Source organism: Chiloscyllium punctatum, chromosome X (genome assembly GCF_047496795.1).
Source record: "Chiloscyllium punctatum isolate Juve2018m chromosome X, sChiPun1.3, whole genome shotgun sequence".
Lineage (NCBI taxonomy): Eukaryota > Metazoa > Chordata > Chondrichthyes > Orectolobiformes > Hemiscylliidae > Chiloscyllium > Chiloscyllium punctatum.
This window is the reverse complement of record NC_092791.1, coordinates 34,342,696-34,367,523: the sequence shown is the minus strand read 5'-3', so window position 1 is coordinate 34,367,523 and position 24,828 is coordinate 34,342,696.

Here is a 24,828-nt window from a genome sequence, read left to right as displayed (position 1 = left end):
TGGAGTGGGAGTGAATGGGTTTGGGTCCATTAGGATGGTGTAGAGCGGGAGTGAACAGGAAAGGGTTTGGGTCCATTGGGATGGTGTAGAGCGGGAGTGAATGGGTTTCGGTCCATTGGGACAGTGTAGATCGGGAGTGAATGGGTTTGGGTCCATTGGGATGGTGTGGAGTGGGAGTGAATGGGTTTGGTTCCATCGGGATGGTGTAGAGCAGGAGTGAATGGGTTTGGGTCCATTGGGACGGTGAAGAGCGGGAGTGAACAGGAAATGGTTTGGGTCCATTGGGACGGTGTAGAGCGGGAGTGAATGGGTTTGGGTCCATTGGGACAGTGTAGATCGGGAGTGAATGGGTTTGGGTCCATTGGGATGGTGTGGAGTGGGAGGGAATGGGTTTGGGTCCATTGGGACGGTGTAGAGCGGGAGTGAACAGGAAAAGTTTTGGGTCCATTGGGATGGTGTATAGTGGGAATGAATGGGTTTGGGTCCATTGGGATGGTGTAGAGCGGGAGTGAATGGGTTTGGGTCCATTGGGACGGTGTCGAGCGAGAGTGAACAGGAAAAGGTTTGGGTCCATTGGGATGGTGTAGAGTGGGAGTGAATGGGTTTGGGTCCATTGGGATGGTGTAGAGCGGGTGTGAATGGGTTTGGGTCCATTGGGATGGTGTAGAATGGGAGTGAATGGGTTTGGGTCCATTGGGACGGTGTAGATCGGGAGTGAATAGGTTTGGGTCCATTGGGACGGTGTGGATCAGGAGTGAATGGGTTTGGGTCCATTGGGACGGTGTAGAGTGGGAGTGAATGGCTTTGGGTCCATTGGGATAGTGTAGATTGGGAGTGAATGGGTTTGGGACCATTGGGACGGTGTAGAGCGGGTGTGAATGGGTTTGGTTCCATTGGGACCGTGTAGAGTGGGAGTGAATGGGTTTGGGTCCATTGGGACGGTGTAGAGTGGGATTGAATGGGTTTGGGTCCATTGGGACGGTGTAGAGTGGGAGTGAATGGGTTTGGGTCCATTCGGATGGTGTAGAGTGGCAGTGAATGGGTTTGGGTCCATTGGGACGGTGTAGAGCGGGAGTGAATGGGTTTGGATACATTGGGATGGTGTAGAGCGGGTGTCAATGGGTTTGGGTCCATTGGGATGGTGTAGAGCGGGAGGGAATGGGTTTGGGTTCATTGGGACGGTGTAGAGCAGGAGTGAATGGATTTGGGTCCATTGGGACGGTGTCGAGCGGGAGGGAATGGGTTTGGGTCCATTGGGATGGTGTAGAGTGACAGTGAATGGGATGGGACCATTGGGACGGTGTAGAGCGGGAGTGAATGGGTTTGGGACCATAGGGATTGTGTAGAGCGGGAGTGAATGGGTTTGGGACCATTGGGATGGTGAAGAGCGGGAGTGAATGGGTTTGGGTCCATTGGGATGGTGTAGAGCGGGAGTGAACAGGAAAGGGTTTCGGTCCATTGGGATGGTGGAGAGCGGGAGTGAATGGGTTTGGGTCCATTGGGACGGTGTAGATCGGGAGTGAACGGGTTTGGTTCCATTGGGACGGTGTAGAGTGGGAGTGAACAGCAAAGGGTTTCGGTCCATTGGGATGCTGTAGAGCGGGAGTGAATGGGTTTGGGTCCATTGGGATGGTGTAGATCGGGTGTGAACGGGTTTGGGTCCATTGGGACGGTGTAGAGTGGGAGTGAACAGGAAAGGGTTTCGGTCCATTGGGACGGTGTAGAGCGGGAGTGAATGGGTTTGGGTCCATTGGGACGGTGTAGATCGGGAGTGAATGGGTTTGAGTCCATTGGAATGGTGTAGAGTGGGAGTGAATGGGTTTGGGTCCATTTGGATGGTGTAGAGCAGGAGTGAATGGGTTTGGGTCCATTGGGACGGTGTCGAGCGGGAGGGAATGGCTTTGGGTCCATTGGGATGGTGGAGAGTGACAGTGAATGGGAAGGAGTTTGGGACCATTGGTATTGTGTAGAGTGGGAGTTAATGGGTTTGGGTCCATTGGGATGGTGTAGAGCGGGAGTGAATGGGTTTGGGTCCATTGGGATGGTGTAGAGCGGGAGTGAACAGGAAAGGGTTTGGTTCCATTGGGACGGTGTAGAGCGGGAGTGAATGGGTTTGCGTCCATTGGGATGGTGTAGAGCGGGAGTGAATGGGTTTGGGTCCATTGGGATGGTGTAGAGCGGGAGTGAACAGGAAAGGGTTTCGGTCCATTGGGACAGTGTAGAGCGGGAGTGAATGGGTTTGGGTCCATTGGGACGGTGTAGAGCGGGAGTGAACAGGAAAGGGTTTGGTTCCATTGGGACGGTGTAGAGCGGGAGTGAATGGGTTTGGGTCCATTGGGATAGTGTAGATCGGGAGGGAATGGGTTTGGGTCCATTGGGACGGTGTCGAGCGGGAGTGAACAGGAAAAGGTTTGGGTCCATTGGGATGGTGTATAGTGGGAGTGAATGGGTTTGGGTCCATTGGGATGGTGTAGAGCGGGAGTGAATGGGTTTGGGTCCATTGGGATGGTGTAGAGCGGGAGTGAATGGGTATGGGTCCATTGGGACGGTGTAGATCGGGAGTGAATGGGTTTGGGTCCATTGGGATGGTGTTGAGTGGCAGTGAATGGGTTTGGGTCCATTGGGATGGTGTAGAGCGGGAGTGAATAGGTTTGGGTCCATTGGGACGGTGTGGATCAGGAGTGAATGGGTTTGGGTCCATTGGGACGGTGTTGAGTGGGAGTGAATGGCTTTGGGTCCATTGGGATAGTGTAGATTGGGAGTGAATGGTTTTGGGTCCATTGGGATGGTGTGGAGTGGGAGTGAATGGGTTTGGGTCCATTGGGATGGTGTAGAGCGGGAGTGAACAGGATAGGGTTTGGGTCCATTGGGATGGTGTAGAGCGGGAGTGAATGGGTTTGGGTCCATTGGGACGGTGAAGAGCGGGAGTGAACAGGAAAGGGTTTGGGTCCATTGGGACGGTGTAGAGCGGGGAGTGAATGGGTTTGGGTCCATTGGGACAGTGTAGAGCGAGAGTGAATGGGTTTGGGTCCATTGGGATGGTGTAGCGTGGGAGTAAATGGTTTTGGGTGCATTGGGACGGTGTAGAGTGGGAGTGAATGGGAAGGGGTTTGGGTCCATTGGGATGGTGTAGAATGGGAGTGAATGGTTTTGGGTCCATTGGGATGGTGTAGAATGGGAGTGAATGGTTTTGGGTGCATTGGGACGGTGTAGCGTGGGGGTGAATGGGAAGGAGTTTGGGACCATTGGGATTGTGTAGAGTGGGAGTGAATGGGTTTGGGTCCATTGGGATGGTGTAGAATGGCAGTGAATGGGTTTGGGACCATTGGGATGGTATAGAGCGGGTGTGAATGGGTTTGGTTCCATTGGGACGGTGTAGAGTGGGAGTGAATGGGTTTGGGTCCATTGGGACGGTGTAGAGTGGGATTGAATGGGTTTGGGTCCATTGGGACGGTGTAGAGCGGGAGTGAATGGGTTTGGGTCCAGTGGGACGGTGTAGAGTGGCAGTGAATGGGTTTGGGTCCATTGGGACGGTGTAGAGCGGGAGTGAATGGGTTTGGATACATTGGGATGGTGTAGAGCGGGTGTCAATGGGTTTGGGTCCATTGGGATGGTGTAGAGCGGGAGGGAATGGGTTTGGGTTCATTGGGACGGTGTAGAGCAGGAGTGAATGGATTTGGGTCCATTGGGACGGTGTCGAGCGGGAGGGAATGGGTTTGGGTCCATTGGGATGGTGTAGAGTGACAGTGAATGGGATGGGACCATTGGGACGGTGTAGAGCGGGAGTGAATGGGTTTGGGACCATTGGGATTGTGTAGAGCGGGAGTGAATGGGTTTGGGACCATTGGGATGGTGAAGAGCGGAAGTGAATGGGTTTGGGTCCATTGGGATGGTGTAGAGCGGGAGTGAACAGGAAAGGGTTTGGTTCCATTGGGACGGTGTAGAGCGGGATTGAATGGGTTTGGGTCCATTGGGACGGTGTAGAGCGGGAGTGAACAGGAAAGGGTTTCGTTCCTTTGGGACGGTGTAGAGCGGGAGTGAATGGGTTTGGGTCCATTGGGACAGTGTAGATCGGGAGTGAATGGGTTTGGGTCCATTGGGATGGTGTAAAGTGGGAGTGAATGGGTTTGGGGCGTTTGGGACGTTGTAGAGCGGGGGTGAATGGGTTTCGGTACATTGGGATGGTGTAGAATGGGAGTGAATGGTTTGGGAACCATTGGGATGGTGTAGAGTGGGAGGGAATGGGTTTCGGTCCATTGGGATGGTGTAGAGCGGGAATGAATGGGTTTGGGGCCATTGGGATGGTGTAGAGCTGGAGTGAACAGGAAAGGGTTTGGGTCCATTGGGATGGTGTAGAGTGGGAGTGAATGGGTTTGGGACCATTGGGATGGTGTAGAGTGGGAGTGAATGGGTTTGGGTCCATTGGGATGGTGTAGAGTGGGAGTGAATGTGTTTGGGTACATTGGGACGGTGTAGAGCGGGAGTGAATGGGTTTGGGTCCATTGGGACGGTGTAGAGCAGGAGTGAACAGGAAAGGGTTTGGGTCCATTGGGACGGTGTAGAGTGGGAGTGAATGGGTTTGGGTCCATTGGGACGGTGTAGCGCGGGAGTGAATGGGTTTGGTTCCATTGGGACGGTGTAGAGCGGGAGTGAATGGGTTTGGGTCCATTGGGAAAGTGTAGATCGGGAGTGAATGGGTTTGGGTCCATTGGGATGGTGTAGAGTGGAAGTGAATGGGTTTGGGACCATTGGGACGTTGTAGAGCGGGGGTGAATGGGTTTGGGTCCATTGGGACGGTGTAGAGCTGGAGTGAACAGGAAAGGGTTTGGGTCCATTGGGATGGTGTAGCGTGGGAGTGAATGGGAAGGAGTTTGGGACCATTGGGATTGTGTAGAGCGGGAGTGAATGGGTTTGGGTCCATTGGGATGGTGTAGAGCAGGAGCGAATGGGTTTGGGTCCATTGGGATGGTGTAGCGCGGGGGTGAATGGTTTTGGGTCCATTGGGACGGTGTAGATCAGGAGGGAATGGGTTTGGTCCATTGGGATGGTGTAGAGTGGGAGAGAATGGGTTTGGGTCCATTGGGATGGTGTAGAGCGGGAGTGAACAGGAAAGGGTTTCGGTCCATTGGGATGGTGTACAGTGGCAGTGAATGGGTTTGGGTCCTTCGGAATGGTGTAGAGCAGGAGTGAATGGGTTTGGGTCCATTGGGACGGTGAAGAGCGGGAGGGAATGGGTTTGGGTCCATTGGGATGGTGTAGAGCGGGAGTGAATGGGAAGGAGTTTGGGACCATTGGGATTGTGTAGACCGGGAGTGAATGGGTTTGGGTCCATTGGGATGGTGTAGAGCGGGAGTGAATGGGTTTGGGTCCATTGGGATGGTGTAGCGTGGGGGTGAATGGTTTTGGGTCCATTGGGACGGTGTAGATCGGGAGGGAATGGGTTTGGGTCCATTGGGATGGTGTAGAGTGGGAGTGAATGGGTTTGGGTCCATTGGGATGGTGTAGAGCGGGAGTGAACAGGAAAGGGTTTCGGTCCATTGGGATGGTGTACAGTGGGAGTGAATGGGTTTGGGTCCATTGGGATGGTGTAGATCGGGAGGGAATGGGTTTGGGTCCATTGGGACGGTGTGGATCAGGATTGAATGGGATTGGGTCCATTGGGACGGTGTAGATCAGGAGTGAATGGGTTTGGCTCCATTGGGATGGTGTGGAGTGGGAGTGAATGGGTTTGGGTCCATTGGGATTGTGTAGAGCGGGAGTGAATGGGTTTGGGTCCATTGGGATGGTGTAGAGCGGGAGTGAATGGGTTTGGGTCCATTGAGATGGTGTAGATCGGGAGGGAATGGGTTTGGGTCCATTGGGACGGTGTGGATCTGGAGTGAATGGGTTTCGGTCCATTGGGACGGTGTAGAGCAGGAGTGAATGGGTTTGGGTCCATTGGGACGGTTTAGGGCGGGAGTGAATGGGATTGGGTCCATTGGGACGGTGTAGAGTGGGAGTGAATGGGTTTGGGTCCATTGGGATGGTGTAGATCGGGAGGGAATGGGTTTGGGTCCATTGGGACGGTGTGGATCAGGAGTGAATGGGTTTGGGTCCATTGGGACGGTGTAGAGCAGGGGTGAATGGGATTGGGTCCATTGGGACGGTTTAGAGTGGGAGTGAATGGGTTTGGGTCCATTGGGATGGTGTAGAGTGGGATTGAATGGGTTTGGGCCCATTGGGACGGTGTAGAGTGGGAGTGAATGGGTTTGGGTCCATTGGGACGGTGTAGAGTGGCAGTGAATGGGTTTGGGTCCATTGGGACGGTGTAGAGCGGGGGTGAATGGGTTTGGGTACATTGGGGTAGTGTAGAGCGGGTGTGAATGGGTTTGGGTCCATTGGGACGGTGTAGATCGGGAGGGAATGGGTTTGGGTTCATTGGGACGGTGTAGAGCAGGAGTGAATGGATTTGGGTGCATTGGGACGGTGTCGAGCGGGAGGGAATGGGTTTGGGTCCATTGGGATGGTGTAGAGTGACAGTGAATGGGTTTGGGACCATTGGGACGGTGTAGAGCGGGAGTGAATGGCTTTGGGTCCATTGGGACGGTGTAGATCGGGAGTGAATGGGTTTGGGTCCATTGGGACGATGTCGAGCGGGAGGGAATGGGGTTGGGTCCATTGGGATGGTGTAGAGTGACAGTGAATGGGTTTGGGACCATTGGGACGGTGTAGAGCGGGAGTGAACGGGAAGGAGTTTGGGACCATTGGGATTGTGTAGAGTGGGAGTTAATGGGTTTGGGTCCATTGGGATGGTGTAGAGCGGGAGTGAATGGGTTTGGGTCCATTGGGATGGTGTAGAGTGGGATTGAATGGGTTTTGGTCCATTGGGACGGTGTAGAATGGGAGTGAATGGTTTTGGAACCATTGGGATGGTGTAGAGTGGGAGGGAATGGGTTTCGGTCCATTGGGATGGTGTAGAGCGGGAATGAATGGGTTTGGGTCCATTGGGATGGTGTAGAGCTGGAGTGAACAGGAAAGGGTTTGGGTCCATTGGGATGGTGTAGAGCTGGAGTGAACAGGAAAGGGTTTGGGTCCATTGGGATGGTGTAGAGTGGGAGTGAATGGGTTTGGGACCATTGGGATGGTGTAGAATGGGAGTGAATGGTTTTGGAACCATTGGGATGGTGTAGAGTGGGAGTGAATAAGTTTGGGACCATTGGGATGGTGTCGAGCGGGAGTGAATGGGTTTGGGTCCATTGGGATGGTGTAGAGTGGGAGTGAATGGGTTTGGGTCCATTGGGACGGTGTAGAGTGGGAGTGAATGGGTTTGGGTGCATTGGGACGGTGTGGAGCGGGAGTGAACAGGAAAGGGTTTGGTTCCATTGGGACGGTGTAGAGCGGGATTGAATGGGTTTGGGTCCATTGGGACGGTGTAGAGCGGGAGTGAACAGGAAAGGGTTTCGTTCCTTTGGGACGGTGTAGAGCGGGAGTGAATGGGTTTGGGTCCATTGGGACAGTGTAGATCGGGAGTGAATGGGTTTGGGTCCATTGGGATGGTGTAAAGTGGGAGTGAATGGGTTTGGGGCGTTTGGGACGTTGTAGAGCGGGGGTGAATGGGTTTCGGTACATTGGGATGGTGTAGAATGGGAGTGAATGGTTTGGGAACCATTGGGATGGTGTAGAGTGGGAGGGAATGGGTTTCGGTCCATTGGGATGGTGTAGAGCGGGAATGAATGGGTTTGGGGCCATTGGGATGGTGTAGAGCTGGAGTGAACAGGAAAGGGTTTGGGTCCATTGGGATGGTGTAGAGTGGGAGTGAATGGGTTTGGGACCATTGGGATGGTGTAGAGTGGGAGTGAATGGGTTTGGGTCCATTGGGATGGTGTAGAGTGGGAGTGAATGTGTTTGGGTACATTGGGACGGTGTAGAGCGGGAGTGAATGGGTTTGGGTCCATTGGGACGGTGTAGAGCAGGAGTGAACAGGAAAGGGTTTGGGTCCATTGGGACGGTGTAGAGTAGGAGTGAATGGGTTTGGGTCCATTGGGACGGTGTAGCGCGGGAGTGAATGGGTTTGGTTACATTGGGACGGTGTAGAGCGGGAGTGAATGGGTTTGGGTCCATTGGGACAGTGTAGATCGGGAGTGAATGGGTTTGGGTCCATTGGGATGGTGTAGAGTGGAAGTGAATGGGTTTGGGACCATTGGGACGTTGTAGAGCGGGGGTGAATGGGTTTGGGTCCATTGGGACGGTGTAGAGCTGGAGTGAACAGGAAAGGGTTTGGGTCCATTGGGATGGTGTAGCGTGGGAGTGAATGGGTTTGGGTCCATTGGGATGGTGCAGAGCGGGAGTGAACAGAAAGGAGTTTGGGACCATTAGGACAGTGTAGAGCGGGAGTGAATGGGTTTGGGTCCATTGGGACGATGTAGAGCAGGAGTGAATGGGTTTGGGTCCATTCGGACGGTGTCGAGCAGGAGTGAATGGGTTTGGGTCCATTGGGACGGTGTAGAGCGGGAGTGAATGGGTTTGGGTCCATTGGGACAGTGTAGATCGGGAGTGAATGGGTTTGGGTCCATTGGGATGGTGTAGAGTGGAAGTGAATGGGTTTGGGTCCATTGGGACGGTGTAGAGCTGGAGTGAACAGGAAAGGGTTTGGGTCCATTGGGATGGTGTAGCGTGGGAGTGAATGGGTTTGGGTCCATTGGGATGGTGCAGAGCGGGAGTGAACAGAAAGGAGTTTGGGACCATTAGGACAGTGTAGAGCGGGAGTGAATGGGTTTGGGTCCATTGGGACGATGTAGAGCAGGAGTGAATGGGTTTGGGTCCATTCGGACGGTGTCGAGCGGGAGTGAATGTGTTTGGGTCCATTGGGACGGTGTAGAGCGGGAGTGAATGGGTTTGGGTCCATTGGGATGGTGTAGAGCGGGAGTGAACAGAAAGGAGTTTGGGACTATTAGGACAGTGTAGAGCGGGAGTGAATGGGTTTGGGTCCATTGGGATGGTGTAGAGCGGGATTGAATGGTTTTGGGTGCATTGGGACGGTGTAGAGCGGGAGTGAATGGTTTTGGGTGCATTGGGACGGTGTAGAGTGGGAGTGAATGGGAAGGGGTTTGGGTCCATTGGGATGGTGTAGAATGGGAGTGAATGGGTTTGGGTCCATTGGGATGGTGTAGAATGGGAGTGAATGGTTTTGGGTCCATCGGGATGGTGTAGAGCGGGAGTGAATGGTTTTGGGTGCATTGGGACGGTGTAGAGTGGGGGAGAATGGGAAGGAGTTTGGGACCATTGGGATTGTGTAGAGTGGGAGTGAATGGGTTTGGGTCCATTGGGATGGTGTAGAATGGCCGTAAATGGTTTTGGGTCCATTGGGATGGTGTAGAGCGGGAGTGAATGGGTTTGGGTCCATTGGGACGGTGTAGATTGGGAGTGAATGGGTTTGGGACCATTGGGACGGTGTAGCGTGGGAGTGAATGGGTTTGGGTCCATTGGGACGGTGTCGAGCGGGAGGGAATGGGTTTGGGTCCATTGGGATGATGTAGAGTGACAGTGAATGGGTTTGGGACCATTGGGACGGTGTAGAGCGGGAGTGAATGGCTTTGGGTCCATTGGGACGGTGAAGAGTGGGAGTGAATGGGTTTGGGTCCATTGGGATGGTGTAGAGCGGGAGTGAACAGAAAGGAGTTTGGGACTATTAGGACAGTGTAGAGCGGGAGTGAATGGGTTTGGGTCCATTGGGATGGTGTAGCGTGGGAGTAAATGGTTTTGGGTCCATTGGGATGGTGTAGAGCGGGAGTGAATGGTTTTGGGTGCATTGGGATGGTGTAGAATGGGAGTGAATGGTTTTGGGTCCATCGGGATGGTGTAGAGCGGGAGTGAATGGTTTTGGGTGCATTGGGACGGTGTAGAGTGGGGGTGAATGGGAAGGAGTTTGGGACCATTGGGATTGTGTAGAGTGGGAGTGAATGGGTTTGGGTCCATTGGGATGGTGTAGAATGGCAGTGAATGGTTTTGGGTCCATTGGGATGGTGTAGAGCGGGAGTGAATGGGTTTGGGTCCATTGGGACGGTGTAGATTGGGAGTGAATGGGTTTGGGACCATTGGGACGGTGTAGCGTGGGGGTGAATGGGTTTGGGTCCATTTGGATGGTGTAGAGCGGGAGTGAATGGGTTTGGGTCCATTGGGACGGTGTCGAGCGGGAGGGAATGGGTTTGGGTCCATTGGGATGGTGTAGAGTGACAGTGAATGGGTTTGGGACCATTGGGACGGTGTAGAGCGGGAGTGAATGGCTTTGGGTCCATTGGGACGGTGAAGAGTGGGAGTGAATGGGAAGGAGATTGGGACCATTGGGATTGTGTAGAGTGGGAATTAATGGGTTTGGGTCCATTGGGACGGTGCAGATTGGGAGTGAATGGGAAGGGGTTTGGGTCCATTGGGATGGTGTAGAATGGGAGTGAATCGGTTTGGAACCATTGGGATGGTGTAGAGTGGGAGTGAATGGGATTGGGACCATTGGGATTGTGTAGAGCGGGAGTGAATGGGTTTGGGACCATTGGGATGGTGTAGAGCGGGGGTGAATGGGTTTGGGTCCATTGGGATGGTGTAGAGCGTGAGTGAACAGGAAAGGGTTTGGGTCCATTGGGATGGTGTAGAGTGGGAGTGAATGGGTTTGGGTCCATTGGGATGGTGTAGAGTGGGAGTGAATGGGTTTGGGACCATTGGGACGTTGTCGAGCGGGGGTGAATGGGTTTTGGTACATTGGGACGGTGTAGACCGGGAGAGAATGGGTTTGGGTCCATTGGGACGGTGTAGAGTGGGAGTAAATGGTTTTGGGTCCATTGGGATGGTGTAGAGCGGGAGTGAATGGTTTTGGGAGCATTGGGACGGAGTAGAGTGGGGGTGAATGGGTTTGGGTCCATTTGGATGGTGTAGAGCAGGTGTGAATGGGTTTGGGTCCATTGGGACGGTGTAGATCGGGAGTGAATGAGTTTGGGACCATTGGGATGGTGTAGATCGGGGGTGAATGAGTTTGGGTCCATTGGGACGGTGTCGAACGGGAGGGAATGGGTTTGGGTCCATTGGGATGGTGTAGAGCGGGAGTGAATGGGAAGGAGTTTGGGACCATTGGGATTGTGTAGAGCGGGAGTGAATGGGTTTGGGTCCATTGGGATGATGTAGAGCGGGAGCGAATGGGTTTGGGTCCATTGGGATGGTGTAGCGCGGGGGTGAATGGTTTTGGGTCCATTGGGACGGTGTAGATCGGGAGGGAATGGGTTTGGTCCATTGGGATGGTGTAGAGTGGGAGAGAATCGGTTTGGGTCCATTGGGATGGTGTAGAGCGGGAGTGAACAGGAAAGGGTTTGGGTCCATTGGGATGGTGTACAGTGGGAGTGAAAGGGTTTGGGTCCATTGGGATGCTGTACAGTGGGAGTGAATGGGTTTCGGTCCATTGAGACGGTGTCGGGTGGGAGGGAATGGGTTTGGGTCCATTGGGATGGTGTAGAGCGGGAGTGAATGGGAAGGAGTTTGGGTCCATTGGGATTGTGTAGACCGGGAGTGAATGGGTTTGGGTCCATTGGGATGGTGTAGAGCGGGAGTGAATGGGTTTGGGACCATTGGGATGGTGTAGAGCGGGGGTGAATGGGTTTGGGTCCATTGGGATGGTGTAGAGCGGGAGTGAACAGGAAAGGGTTTGGGTCCATTGGGATGGTGTAGAGTGGGAGTGAATGGGTTTGGGTCCATTGGGATGGTGCAGAGCGGGAGTGAATGGTTTTGGGTCCATTGGGATGGTGTAGAGTGGGAGTGAATGGGTTTTGGTACATTGGGACGGTGTAGACTGGGAGAGAATGGGTTTGGGTCCATTGGGACGGTGTAGAGTGGGAGTAAATGGTTTTGGGTCCATTGGGATGGTGTAGAGCGGGAGTGAATGGTTTTGGGTGCATTGGGACGGTGCAGAGCAGGAGTGAATGGGAAGGGGTTTGGGACCATTGGGGTGGTGTAGAATGGGAGTGAATGGTTTTGGGTCCATTTGGATGGTGTAGAGCGGGAGTGAATGGGTTTGGGTCCATTGGGACGGTGTAGATCGGGAGTGAATGAGTTTGGGACCATTGGGATGATGTAGATCGGGAGTGAATGAGTTTGGGTCCATTGGGACGGTGTCGAACGGGAGGGAATGGGTTTGGGTCCATTGGGATGGTGTAGAGCGGGAGTGAATGGGAAGGAGTTTGGGACCATTGGGATTGTGTAGACCGGGAGTGAATGGGTTTGGGTCCATTGGGATGGTGTAGAGCGGGAGTGAATGGGTTTGGGTCCATTGGGATGGTGTAGCGTGGGGGTGAATGGTTTTGGGTCCATTGGGACGGTGTAGATCGGGAGGGAATGGGTTTGGGTCCATTGGAATGGTGTAGAGTGGGAGTGAATGGGTTTGGGTCCATTGGGATGGTGTAGAGCGGGAGTGAACAGGAAAGGGTTTCGGTCCATTGGGATGGTGTACAGTGGGAATGAATGGGTTTGGGTCCATTGGGACGGTGTGGCTCAGGAGTGAATGGGATTGGGTCCATTGGGACGGTGTAGATCAGGAGTGAATGGGTTTGGCTCCATTGGGATGGTGTGGAGTGGGAGTGAATGGGTTTGGGTCCATTGGGATGGTGTAGAGCGGGAGTGAATGGGTTTGGGTCCATTGGGATGGTGAAGTGCGGGAGTAAATGGGTTTGGGTCCATTGAGATGGTGTAGATCGGGAGGGAATGGGTTTGGGTCCATTGGGACGGTGTGGATCAGGAGTGAATGGGTTTCGGTCCATTGGGACGGTGTAGAGCAGGAGTGAATGGGATTGGGTCCATTGGGACGGTTTAGGGTGGGTGTGAATGGGTTTGGGTCCATTGGGACGGTGTAGAGTGGGAGTGAATGGGTTTGGGTCCATTGGGATGGTGTAGATCGGGAGGGAATGGGTTTGGGTCCATGGGGACGGTGTGGATCAGGAGTGAATGGGTTTGGGTCCATTGGGACGGTTTAGAGTTGGAGTGAATGGGTTTGGGTCCATTGGGATGGTGTAGAGTGGGATTGAATGGGTTTGGGCCCATTGGGACGGTGTAGAGTGGGAGTGAATGGGTTTGGGACCATTGGGACGGTGTAGAGCGGGAGTGAATGGCTTTGGGTCCATTGGGACGGTGTAGATCGGGAGTGAATGGGTTTGGGTCCATTGGGACGATGTCGAGCGGGAGGGAATGGGTTTCGGTCCATTGGGATGGTGTAGAGTGACAGTGAATGGCTTTGGGACCATTGGGACGGTGTAGAGCGGGAGTGAACGGGAAGGAGTTTGGGACCATTGTGATTGTGTAGAGTGGGAGTTAATGGGTTTGGGTCCATTGGGATGGTGTAGAGCGGGAGTGAATGGGTTTGGGTCCATTGGGATGGTGTAGAGTGGGGTTGAATGGGTTTGGGTCCATTGGGACGGTGTAGAATGGGAGTGAATGGTTTTGGAACCATTGGGATGGTGTAGAGTGGGAGTGAATGGGTTTGGGACCATTGGGACGGTGTAGAGCGGGAGTGAATGGGTTTGGTTCCATTGGGACAGTGTAGATCGGGAGTGAATGGGTTTGGGTCCATTGGGATGGTGTAAAGTGGGAGTGAATGGGTTTGGGGCGTTTGGGACGTTGTAGAGCGGGGGTGAATGGGTTTCGGTCCATTGGGATGGTGTAGAATGGGAATGCATGGTTTGGGAACCATTGGAATGGTGTAGAGTGGGAGGGAATGGGTTTCGATCCATTGGGATTGTGTAGAGCGGGAATGAATGGGTTTGGGTCCATTGGGATGGTGTAGAGCTGGAGTGAACAGGAAAGGGTTTCGGTCCATTGGGATGGTGTAGAGTGACAGTGAATGGGTTTGGGACCATTGGGACGGTGTAGAGCGGGAGTGAACGGGAAGGAGTTTGGGACCATTGTGATTGTGTAGAGTGGGAGTTAATGGGTTTGGGTCCATTGGGATGGTGTAGAGCGGGAGTGAATGGGTTTGGGTCCATTGGGATGGTGTAGAGTGGGATTGAATGGGTTTGGGTCCATTGGGACGGTGTAGAATGGGAGTGAATGGTTTTGGAACCATTGGGATGGTGTAGAGTGGGAGTGAATGGGTTTGGGACCATTGGGACGGTGTAGAGCGGGAGTGAATGGGTTTGGGTCCATTGGGACAGTGTAGATCGGGAGTGAATGGGTTTGGGTCCATTGGGATGGTGTAAAGTGGGAGTGAATGGGTTTGGGGCGTTTGGGACGTTGTAGAGCGGGGGTGAATGGGTTTCGGTCCATTGGGATGGTGTAGAATGGGAATGCATGGTTTGGGAACCATTGTAATGGTGTAGAGTGGGAGGGAATGGGTTTCGGTCCATTGGGATTGTGTAGAGCGGGAATGAATGGGTTTGGGTCCATTGGGATGGTGTAGAGCTGGAGTGAACAGGAAAGGGTTTGGGTCCATTGGGATGGTGTAGAGTGGGAGTGAATGGGTTTGGGACCATTGGGATGGTGTAGAGTGGGAGTGAATGGGTTTGGGTCCATTGGGATGGTGTAGAGTGGGAGTGAATGTGTTTGGGTACATTGGGACGGTGTAGAGCGGGAGTGAATGGGTTTGGGTCCATTGGGACGGTGAAGAGCAGGAGTTAACAGGAAAGGGTTTGGGTCAATTGGGACGGTGTAGAGTGGGAGTGAATGGGTTTGGGTCCATTGGGACGGTGTAGCGCGGGAGTGAATGGGTTTGGTTCCATTGGGACGGTGTAGCGCGGGAGTGAATGGGTTTGGGTCCATTGGGACAGTGTAGATCGGGAGTGAATGGGTTTGGGTCCATTGGGATGGTGTAGAGTGGAAGTGAATGGGTTTGGGACCATTGGGACGTTGTAGAGCGGGGGTGAATGGGTTTGGGTCCATTGGGACTGTGTAGAGCTGGAGTGAACAGGAAAGGGTTTGGGTCCATTGGGATGGTGTAGAGTGGGAGTGAATGGGTTTGGGTCCATTGGGATGGCGCAGAGCGGGAGTGAATGGGTTTGGGTCCATTGGGATGGTGTAGATCGGGAATGAATGGGTTTGGGTCCATTGGGATGGTGTAGAGTGGGAGTGAATGGGTTTGGGACCATTGGGACGTTGTAGAGCGGGGGTGAATGGGTTTGGGTCCATTGGGACGGTGTAGAGCTGGAGTGAACAGGAAAGGGTTTGGGTCCATTGGGATGGTGTAGAGTGGGAGTGAATGGGTTTGGGTCCATTGGGATGGTGCAGAGCGGGTGTGAATGGGTTTGGGTCCATTGGGATGGTGTAGAGCGGGAGTGAATGGGTTTGCGACCATTGGGACGTTGTAGAGCGGGTGTGAATGGGTTTGGGTACATTGGGACGGTGTAGATCGGGAGTGAATGGGTTTGGGTCCATTGGGATGGTGTAGAGTGGGAGTGAATGGGTTTGGATCCTTTGGGACGGTGTAGATCGGGAGGGAATGGATTTGGGTACATTGGGACGGTGTAGAGTGGGAGTAAATGGTTTTGGGTCCATTGGGATGGTGTCGAGCGGGAGTGAATAGTTTTGGGTGCATTGGGACGGTGTAGAGTGGGAGTGAATGGGAAGGGGTTTGGGTCCATTAGGATGGTGTAGAGCAGGAGTGAATGGGAAGGGGTTTGGGACCATTGGGATGGTGTAGAATGGGAGTGAATGGGTTTGGGTCCAATGGGACTGAGTAGAGTGGGAGTGAATGGGAAGGGGTTTGGGTCCATTGGGACTGTGTAGAGTGGGAGTGAATGGGTTTGGGTCCATTGGGATGGTGTAGAGCAGGAGTGAATAGGAAGGGGTTTGGGACCATTGGGATGGTATAGAATGGGAGTGAATGGTTTTGGGTCCATTGGGATGGTGTAGAGCGGGAGTGAATGGGTTTGAGTCCATTGGGACGGAGTAGAGTGGGAGTGAACAGGAAAGGGTTTGGGTCCATTGGGATGGTGTAGAGCGGGAGTGAATGGATTTGGGTCCATTGGGACAGTGTAGATCGGGAGTGAATGGGTTTGGGTCCATTGGGATGGTGTGGAGTGGGAGTGAATGTGTTTGGGTCCTTCGGAATGGTGTAGAGCAGGAGTGAATGGGTTTGGGTCCATTGGGACGGTGAAGAGCGGGAGTGAACAGGAAATGGTTTGGGTCCATTGGGACGGTTTAGAGCGGGAGTGAATGGGTTTGGGTCCATTGGGACAGTGTAGATCGGGAGTGAATGGGTTTGGGTCCATTGGGATGGTGTGGTGTGGGAGGGAATGGGTTTGGGTCCATTGGGACGTTGTAGAGCGGGAGTGAACAGGAAAATTTTGGGTCCATTGGGATGGTGTATAGTGGGAATGAATGGGTTTGGGTCCATTGGAATGGTGTAGAGCGGGAGGGAATGGGTTTGGGTCCATTGGGACGGTGTAGAGCGGGAGTGAACAGGAAAAGGTTTGTGTCCATTGGGATGGTGTAGAGTGGGAGTGAATTGGTTTGGGTCCATTGGGACGGTGTACAGCGGGAGTGAATGGGTTTGGGTCCATTGGGATGGTGTAGAGCGGGAGTGAATGGGTTTGGGTCCATTGGGACGGTGTAGATCGGGAGTGAATGGGTTTGGGTCCATTGGGATGGTGTTGAGTGGCAGTGAATGGGTTTGGGTCCATTGGGACGGTGTAGAGCGGGAGTGAATAGGTTTGGGTACATTGGGACGGTGTGGATCAGGAGTGAATGGGTTTGGTTCCATTGGGACGGTGTAGATTGGGGGTGAATGGGTTTGGGTCCATTGGGACGGTGTAGAGTGGGATTGAATGGGTTTGGGTCCATTGGAACGGTGTAGATCGGGAGGGAATGGGTTTGGGTCCATTCGGATGGTGTAGAGCAGGGGTGAATGGATTTGGGTCCATTGGGACGGTGTCGAGCGGGGGGGAATGGGTTTGGGTCCATTGGGATGGTGTAGAGTGACAGTGAATGGGATGGGACCATTGGGACGGTGTAGAGCGGGAGTGAATGGGTTTGGGACCATTGGGATTGTGTCGAGCGGGAGTGAATGTGTTTGGGACCATTGGGATGGTGAAGAGCGGGAGTGAATTGGTTTGGGTCCATTGGGATGATGTAGAGCGGGAGTGAATGGGTTTGGGTCCATTGGGATGGCGTAGAGCGGGAGTGAACAGGAAAGGGTTTCGGTCCATTGGGATGGTGTAGAGCGGGAGTGAATGGGTTTGGGTCCATTGGGATGGTGTAGAGCGGGAGTGAATGGGTTTGGGTCCATTAGGATGGTGTCGAGTGGGAGTGAACAGGAAAGGGTTTCGGTCCATTGGGACAGTGTCGAGCGGGAGTGAATGGGTTTGGGTCCATTGGGATGGTGTAGAGTGACAGTGAATGGGATGGGACCATTGGGACGGTGTAGAGCGGGAGTGAATGGCTTTGGGTCCATTGGGACGGTGTAGGTCGGGAGTGAATGGGTTTGGGTCCATTGGGATGGTGTTGAGTGGCAGTGAATGGGTTTGGGTCCATTGGGACGGTGTGGAGCGGGAGTGAATAGGTTTGGGTACATTGGGACAGTGTGGATCAGGAGTGAATGGGTTTGGGACCATTGGGACGGTGTAGAGTGGGAGTGAATGGCTTTCTGTCCATTGGGATGGTGTAGAGTGGGAGTGAATGGTTTTAGGTCCATTGGGATGGTGTAGATTGGGAGTGAATGGGTTTAGGACCATTGGGAGGGTGTAGAGCGGGTGTGAATGGGTTTGGTTCCATTGGGACGGTGTAGAGCGGGAGTGAATGGGTTTGGGTCCATTGGGACGGTGTAGAGTGGGATTGAATGGGTTTGGGTCTATTGGAACGGTGTAGATCGGGAGGGAATGGGTTTGGGTCCATTCGGATGGTGTAGAGCAGGGGTGAATGGATTTGGGTCCATTGGGACGGTGTCGAGCGGGAGGGAATGGGTTTGGGTCCATTGGGATGGTGAAGAGCGGGAGTGAATTGGTTTGGGACTATTGGGATTGTGTCGAGCGGGAGTGAATGGGTTTGGGACCATTGGGATGGTGAAGAGCGGGAGTGAATTGGTTTGGGTCCATTAGGACGGTGTAGAGTGGGAGTGAATGGGAATGGGTTTGGGTCCATTGGGATGGTGTAGAGCAGGAGTGAATGGGAAGGGGTTTGGGACCATTGGGATGGTGTAGAATGGGAGTGAATGGTTTTGGGTCCATTGGGATAGTGTAGAGCGGGAGTGAATGGGTTTGGGTCCATTGGGACTGAGTAGAGTGGGAGTGAATGGGAAGGGGTTTGGTTCCATTGGGACGGTTTGGAGCGGGAGTGAATGGTTTTGGGTCCATTGGGACGGAGTAGAGTGGGAGTGAACAGGAAAGGGTTTGGGTCCATTGGGACGGTGTAGAGCGGGAGTGAATGGTTTTGGGTCCATTGGGATGGTGTGGAGTGGGAGTGAATGGGTTTGGGTCCATTAGGATGGTGTAGAGCGGGAGTGAACAGGAAAGGGTTTCGGTCCATTGGGATGGTGTAGAGCGGGAGTGAATGGGTTTCGGTCCATTGGGACAGTGTAGATCGGGAGTGAATGGGTTTGGGTCCATTGGGATGGTGTGGAGTGGGAGTGAATGGGTTTGGTTCCATCGGGATGGTGTAGAGCAGGAGTGAATGGGTTTGGGTCCATTGGGACGGTGAAGAGCGGGAGTGAACAGGAAATGGTTTGGGTCCATTGGGACGGTGTAGAGCGGGAGTGAATGGGTTTGGGTCCATTGGGACAGTGTAGATCGGGAGTGAATGGGTTTGGGTCCATTGGGATGGTGTGGAGTGGGAGGGAATGGGTTTGGGTCCATTGGGACGGTGTAGAGCGGGAGTGAACAGGAAAAGTTTTGGGTCCATTGGGATGGTGTATAGTGGGAATGAATGGGTTTGGGTCCATTGGGATGGTGTAGAGCGGGAGTGAATGGGTTTGGGTCCATTGGGACGGTGTCGAGCGAGAGTGAACAGGAAAAGGTTTGGGTCCATTGGGATGGTGTAGAGTGGGAGTGAATGGGTTTGGGTCCATTGGGATGGTGTAGAGCGGGTGTGAATGGGTTTGGGTCCATTGGGATGGTGTAGAATGGGAGTGAATGGGTTTGGGTCCATTGGGACGGTGTAGATCGGGAGTGAATAGGTTTGGGTCCATTGGGACGGTGTGGATCAGGAGTGAATGGGTTTGGGTCCATTGGGACGGTGTAGAGTGGGAGTGAATGGCTTTGGGTCCATTGGGATAGTGTAGAGTGGGAGTGAATGGGTTTGGGTCCATTGGGATGGTGTAGAATGGCCGTAAATGGTTTTGGGTCCATTGGGATGGTGTAGAGCGGGAGTGAATGGGTTTGGGTCCATTGGGACGGTGTAGATTGGGAGTGAATGGGTTTGGGACCATTGGGACGGTGTAGCGTGGGAGTGAATGGGTTTGGGTCCATTGGGACGGTGTCGAGCGGGAGGGAATGGGTTTGGGTCCATTGGGATGGTGTAGAGTGACAGTGAATGGGTTTGGGACCATTGGGACGGTGTAGAGCGGGAGTGAATGGCTTTGGGTCCATTGGGACGGTGAAGAGTGGGAGTGAATGGGTTTGGGTCCATTGGGATGGTGTAGAGCGGGAGTGAACAGAAAGGAGTTTGGGACTATTAGGACAGTGTAGAGCGGGAGTGAATGGGTTTGGGTCCATTGGGATGGTGTAGCGTGGGAGTAAATGGTTTTGGGTCCATTGGGATGGTGTAGAGCGGGAGTGAATGGTTTTGGGTGCATTGGGATGGTGTAGAATGGGAGTGAATGGTTTTGGGTCCATCGGGATGGTGTAGAGCGGGAGTGAATGGTTTTGGGTGCATTGGGACGGTGTAGAGTGGGGGTGAATGGGAAGGAGTTTGGGACCATTGGGATTGTGTAGAGTGGGAGTGAATGGGTTTGGGTCCATTGGGATGGTGTAGAATGGCAGTGAATGGTTTTGGGTCCATTGGGATGGTGTAGAGCGGGAGTGAATGGGTTTGGGTCCATTGGGACGGTGTAGATTGGGAGTGAATGGGTTTGGGACCATTGGGACGGTGTAGCGTGGGGGTGAATGGGTTTGGGTCCATTTGGATGGTGTAGAGCGGGAGTGAATGGGTTTGGGTCCATTGGGACGGTGTCGAGCGGGAGGGAATGGGTTTGGGTCCATTGGGATGGTGTAGAGTGACAGTGAATGGGTTTGGGACCATTGGGACGGTGTAGAGCGGGAGTGAATGGCTTTGGGTCCATTGGGACGGTGAAGAGTGGGAGTGAATGGGAAGGAGATTGGGACCATTGGGATTGTGTAGAGTGGGAATTAATGGGTTTGGGTCCATTGGGACGGTGCAGATTGGGAGTGAATGGGAAGGGGTTTGGGTCCATTGGGATGGTGTAGAATGGGAGTGAATCGGTTTGGAACCATTGGGATGGTGTAGAGTGGGAGTGAATGGGATTGGGACCATTGGGATTGTGTAGAGCGGGAGTGAATGGGTTTGGGACCATTGGGATGGTGTAGAGCGGGGGTGAATGGGTTTGGGTCCATTGGGATGGTGTAGAGCGTGAGTGAACAGGAAAGGGTTTGGGTCCATTGGGATGGTGTAGAGTGGGAGTGAATGGGTTTGGGTCCATTGGGATGGTGTAGAGTGGGAGTGAATGGGTTTGGGACCATTGGGACGTTGTCGAGCGGGGGTGAATGGGTTTTGGTACATTGGGACGGTGTAGACCGGGAGAGAATGGGTTTGGGTCCATTGGGACGGTGTAGAGTGGGAGTAAATGGTTTTGGGTCCATTGGGATGGTGTAGAGCGGGAGTGAATGGTTTTGGGAGCATTGGGACGGAGTAGAGTGGGGGTGAATGGGTTTGGGTCCATTTGGATGGTGTAGAGCAGGTGTGAATGGGTTTGGGTCCATTGGGACGGTGTAGATCGGGAGTGAATGAGTTTGGGACCATTGGGATGGTGTAGATCGGGGGTGAATGAGTTTGGGTCCATTGGGACGGTGTCGAACGGGAGGGAATGGGTTTGGGTCCATTGGGATGGTGTAGAGCGGGAGTGAATGGGAAGGAGTTTGGGACCATTGGGATTGTGTAGAGCGGGAGTGAATGGGTTTGGGTCCATTGGGATGATGTAGAGCGGGAGCGAATGGGTTTGGGTCCATTGGGATGGTGTAGCGCGGGGGTGAATGGTTTTGGGTCCATTGGGACGGTGTAGATCGGGAGGGAATGGGTTTGGTCCATTGGGATGGTGTAGAGTGGGAGAGAATCGGTTTGGGTCCATTGGGATGGTGTAGAGCGGGAGTGAACAGGAAAGGGTTTGGGTCCATTGGGATGGTGTACAGTGGGAGTGAAAGGGTTTGGGTCCATTGGGATGCTGTACAGTGGGAGTGAATGGGTTTCGGTCCATTGAGACGGTGTCGGGTGGGAGGGAATGGGTTTGGGTCCATTGGGATGGTGTAGAGCGGGAGTGAATGGGAAGGAGTTTGGGTCCATTGGGATTGTGTAGACCGGGAGTGAATGGGTTTGGGTCCATTGGGATGGTGTAGAGCGGGAGTGAATGGGTTTGGGACCATTGGGATGGTGTAGAGCGGGGGTGAATGGGTTTGGGTCCATTGGGATGGTGTAGAGCGGGAGTGAACAGGAAAGGGTTTGGGTCCATTGGGATGGTGTAGAGTGGGAGTGAATGGGTTTGGGTCCATTGGGATGGTGCAGAGCGGGAGTGAATGGTTTTGGGTCCATTGGGATGGTGTAGAGTGGGAGTGAATGGGTTTTGGTACATTGGGACGGTGTAGACTGGGAGAGAATGGGTTTGGGTCCATTGGGACGGTGTAGAGTGGGAGTAAATGGTTTTGGGTCCATTGGGATGGTGTAGAGCGGGAGTGAATGGTTTTGGGTGCATTGGGACGGTGCAGAGCAGGAGTGAATGGGAAGGGGTTTGGGACCATTGGGGTGGTGTAGAATGGGAGTGAATGGTTTTGGGTCCATTTGGATGGTGTAGAGCGGGAGTGAATGGGTTTGGGTCCATTGGGACGGTGTAGATCGGGAGTGAATGAGTTTGGGACCATTGGGATGATGTAGATCGGGAGTGAATGAGTTTGGGTCCATTGGGACGGTGTCGAACGGGAGGGAATGGGTTTGGGTCCATTGGGATGGTGTAGAGCGGGAGTGAATGGGAAGGAGTTTGGGACCATTGGGATTGTGTAGACCGGGAGTGAATGGGTTTGGGTCCATTGGGATGGTGTAGAGCGGGAGTGAATGGGTTTGGGTCCATTGGGATGGTGTAGCGTGGGGGTGAATGGTTTTGGGTCCATTGGGACGGTGTAGATCGGGAGGGAATGGGTTTGGGTCCATTGGAATGGTGTAGAGTGGGAGTGAATGGGTTTGGGTCCATTGGGATGGTGTAGAGCGGGAGTGAACAGGAAAGGGTTTCGGTCCATTGGGATGGTGTACAGTGGGAATGAATGGGTTTGGGTCCATTGGGACGGTGTGGCTCAGGAGTGAATGGGATTGGGTCCATTGGGACGGTGTAGATCAGGAGTGAATGGGTTTGGCTCCATTGGGATGGTGTGGAGTGGGAGTGAATGGGTTTGGGTCCATTGGGATGGTGTAGAGCGGGAGTGAATGGGTTTGGGTCCATTGGGATGGTGAAGTGCGGGAGTAAATGGGTTTGGGTCCATTGAGATGGTGTAGATCGGGAGGGAATGGGTTTGGGTCCATTGGGACGGTGTGGATCAGGAGTGAATGGGTTTCGGTCCATTGGGACGGTGTAGAGCAGGAGTGAATGGGATTGGGTCCATTGGGACGGTTTAGGGTGGGTGTGAATGGGTTTGGGTCCATTGGGACGGTGTAGAGTGGGAGTGAATGGGTTTGGGTCCATTGGGATGGTGTAGATCGGGAGGGAATGGGTTTGGGTCCATGGGGACGGTGTGGATCAGGAGTGAATGGGTTTGGGTCCATTGGGACGGTTTAGAGTTGGAGTGAATGGGTTTGGGTCCATTGGGATGGTGTAGAGTGGGATTGAATGGGTTTGGGCCCATTGGGACGGTGTAGAGTGGGAGTGAATGGGTTTGGGACCATTGGGACGGTGTAGAGCGGGAGTGAATGGCTTTGGGTCCATTGGGACGGTGTAGATCGGGAGTGAATGGGTTTGGGTCCATTGGGACGATGTCGAGCGGGAGGGAATGGGTTTCGGTCCATTGGGATGGTGTAGAGTGACAGTGAATGGCTTTGGGACCATTGGGACGGTGTAGAGCGGGAGTGAACGGGAAGGAGTTTGGGACCATTGTGATTGTGTAGAGTGGGAGTTAATGGGTTTGGGTCCATTGGGATGGTGTAGAGCGGGAGTGAATGGGTTTGGGTCCATTGGGATGGTGTAGAGTGGGGTTGAATGGGTTTGGGTCCATTGGGACGGTGTAGAATGGGAGTGAATGGTTTTGGAACCATTGGGATGGTGTAGAGTGGGAGTGAATGGGTTTGGGACCATTGGGACGGTGTAGAGCGGGAGTGAATGGGTTTGGTTCCATTGGGACAGTGTAGATCGGGAGTGAATGGGTTTGGGTCCATTGGGATGGTGTAAAGTGGGAGTGAATGGGTTTGGGGCGTTTGGGACGTTGTAGAGCGGGGGTGAATGGGTTTCGGTCCATTGGGATGGTGTAGAATGGGAATGCATGGTTTGGGAACCATTGGAATGGTGTAGAGTGGGAGGGAATGGGTTTCGATCCATTGGGATTGTGTAGAGCGGGAATGAATGGGTTTGGGTCCATTGGGATGGTGTAGAGCTGGAGTGAACAGGAAAGGGTTTCGGTCCATTGGGATGGTGTAGAGTGACAGTGAATGGGTTTGGGACCATTGGGACGGTGTAGAGCGGGAGTGAACGGGAAGGAGTTTGGGACCATTGTGATTGTGTAGAGTGGGAGTTAATGGGTTTGGGTCCATTGGGATGGTGTAGAGCGGGAGTGAATGGGTTTGGGTCCATTGGGATGGTGTAGAGTGGGATTGAATGGGTTTGGGTCCATTGGGACGGTGTAGAATGGGAGTGAATGGTTTTGGAACCATTGGGATGGTGTAGAGTGGGAGTGAATGGGTTTGGGACCATTGGGACGGTGTAGAGCGGGAGTGAATGGGTTTGGGTCCATTGGGACAGTGTAGATCGGGAGTGAATGGGTTTGGGTCCATTGGGATGGTGTAAAGTGGGAGTGAATGGGTTTGGGGCGTTTGGGACGTTGTAGAGCGGGGGTGAATGGGTTTCGGTCCATTGGGATGGTGTAGAATGGGAATGCATGGTTTGGGAACCATTGTAATGGTGTAGAGTGGGAGGGAATGGGTTTCGGTCCATTGGGATTGTGTAGAGCGGGAATGAATGGGTTTGGGTCCATTGGGATGGTGTAGAGCTGGAGTGAACAGGAAAGGGTTTGGGTCCATTGGGATGGTGTAGAGTGGGAGTGAATGGGTTTGGGACCATTGGGATGGTGTAGAGTGGGAGTGAATGGGTTTGGGTCCATTGGGATGGTGTAGAGTGGGAGTGAATGTGTTTGGGTACATTGGGACGGTGTAGAGCGGGAGTGAATGGGTTTGGGTCCATTGGGACGGTGAAGAGCAGGAGTTAACAGGAAAGGGTTTGGGTCAATTGGGACGGTGTAGAGTGGGAGTGAATGGGTTTGGGTCCATTGGGACGGTGTAGCGCGGGAGTGAATGGGTTTGGTTCCATTGGGACGGTGTAGCGCGGGAGTGAATGGGTTTGGGTCCATTGGGACAGTGTAGATCGGGAGTGAATGGGTTTGGGTCCATTGGGATGGTGTAGAGTGGAAGTGAATGGGTTTGGGACCATTGGGACGTTGTAGAGCGGGGGTGAATGGGTTTGGGTCCATTGGGACT